Consider the following 2,415-nt stretch of genomic DNA (forward strand, 5'->3'; position numbering starts at 1 on the left):
CTCTTCAAAAATTTTAAGGATTTATGTCGCGCATTACTGAGTGCCTTTAAATTAGTGTCTGATGTAAAAATATTAAAAACACGGAAGGCACTTGTGCGTCATCTGTGAATGTCGTTTTATATTTTTTTTAAGAAACGCGCGTGTCCGAGGGAAAATGAAATCCCCCAAAATTTTGAACACCCGCCATCCTCCCTGTGTACTCTCTTCACCCGCCAAATCGATTTCATTCTCTCCCTTCCTTCTCTCTGCAACCCCTTCCTCTGCAATCGACTTTCACTTCCTTCTCTGTGTAAACCCTAATCAAACATAACGCATTTGCAATGGTAATGTCTTCTTTCACAAAATAGACGATTGAGCGAAGAACTAGGGCTTCTGATGAATCGAACATCACCAACAATGATAGCTACCCATCATAATTTGTTTTTTCTCTCGGACTCCACCATTCCAACATTGCACCACAACAGCGCTTGCATCTGCTGCATCTTCTCTAACATTGGATTCTGGTTCTGGAAAGCGCTTGCATCCACCTTCTCGTCTCTCCCCCTCCACCGTGTTTTCTCTCATCTCTCTCCTCCATAGATGGAGATTGTCGGAGACATGAAGGGAGTAACCGAAGGAAACCCTAAAACTACTCTGATTGCATAAACACTTCTTCTCCTGCGACTTTAGGTAAGTCTCTCCTCCATAGAGTATAATTTCTGCTTTCATGTTTTTTCATCTTTAATCTTTCAAACCCCTTTCTTGTTCTTCTTTCAGTGTTAGAATTTATCTGGATTTAGCTCTTTGATTTTATAAGATCTTCATAAATTGTTCGGGTTTCTTGATTTTTGGAACCTGCATGTTTATTTTCCTTCCCAATCTGGGCATTTTTATCTGTGATTAGTAAACAAATTAGGGTTATGATTCTTAAACATCCAATCCTTTTGCCTTTGTTCTTGTTCTTAATGTTTTTCTTTTTTAGAAAATTCCATCGTCTTTAGTTCTTGATCTTGACTTTGAAGACACCCATGTGTTGTTTAGTTGAAATTCAGTTTCAAGATCATGATTCTTCATTAACTAAATCAACTTGTCAATCTTACCCTGAAGTTGCTAGTGCTGGAGAAAATTACCATTTAGCGTTTGAGAGTTGGAATTGAAGATATGGAATGGAATTGAAGCTCATTTAGTTGCAATAATGGTCACATCTGTGATCTGTTATTGCTAGGCAAAATGGGTCCCAATCATCAATTACAACAGCAAGGGTAGTGCCCTATGCTTCTTCAGTTCCAATTGAAGGTTTAGTAAATTAAAGCTTTAACCAAGGTAATCATCTGGGGTATCAAAGTTACTGGGATGCAACATATGCACATGAATTGACAAATTTTCGTGAACATGGGGATGCTGGTGAAGTTTGGTATGCATATCTAATTGACTATGACATATACCTTCTTTGACAAGATGCTTTTTTGTATGACTTTTTAAATTCTTTCTAAAGGTTTGGGGCAGATGTCATGGAAATGGTTGCTTCATGGAAAAAAGGACTATGTGCTGACATTTCACAAAGACATTTACAAATTCAACATAAAATTGATGACTCTGAGTCTGTTAGTCAAGAGGATAAAGATTTAGCAAGATGGAGTGTTCTTGATGTTGGAACAGGCAATGGGCTACTTCTTCAAGAGCTTGCTAAACAGGGGTATAGTATTATACATAATAACACTTATTCCTCCTTTTGGTACGATGATAATTGATAAATCATTCTTTATTACTTTTAATGTTAGTATAAATAGGTTCTCTGATCTCACTGGAATAGATTATAGTGAATGAGCAATTAGCCTTGCTAGAAGCCTTGCTAATCGTGATGAATTTATTGGTATCAAACTATTGGTTGATGATGTTCTTGATTTTTTATTTACTCATATTTAATGTCTATTGGTAAGTTACAATTTGCATTTACTCATATTTAATGTTTTTTATTTTTGATTTTACAGCTCCTGATATACATCGATCCAACAGCACAAAGTTCCAGGGATATGCTTGGTATTGACACTCGAGGTTGAAAACTTCAACGTCATGTCAGGGATAAATATAAATTTATTTCAAGTTTGGTCCATTATACCCTTGGTTGACATTTATAAAAAACTTCCTGGAAGTTACTAAAGAAACAGTCGTTGCCACCTTTGTGCTATTCATCAGGTGTTAAATGGCTTGAATTATTTATCTAGTTCAGTTGACTGGCTCGGGAGAGAGATGCTTGAGATGCGACAAGGTAGAACATGATGATGAAAGAGTGAGTGCAAGTTCCTTTTCCCTTATCATAACTTTTCTTATATATCATTCATAAAATTCTTATATATCATCAGTTGTTATTGATAATCTGTTCATGTTGGATTTATATTGCAGGAAAGTGAACCAGAGATAGTACATGGTGTGGGT

At 36.3% G+C, this 2,415-nt stretch overlaps 1 pseudogene; it reads left to right on the plus strand.

Moving 5' to 3' along the window:
* Positions 1 to 1,174: 1,174 nt before the first annotated feature.
* On the plus strand, positions 1,175 to 1,905 carry LOC111917958 (uncharacterized; annotated as a pseudogene).
* The last annotated feature ends 510 nt before the right edge of the window (positions 1,906 to 2,415 follow it).

Source organism: Lactuca sativa, chromosome 4 (genome assembly GCF_002870075.4).
Source record: "Lactuca sativa cultivar Salinas chromosome 4, Lsat_Salinas_v11, whole genome shotgun sequence".
NCBI lineage: Eukaryota > Viridiplantae > Streptophyta > Magnoliopsida > Asterales > Asteraceae > Lactuca > Lactuca sativa.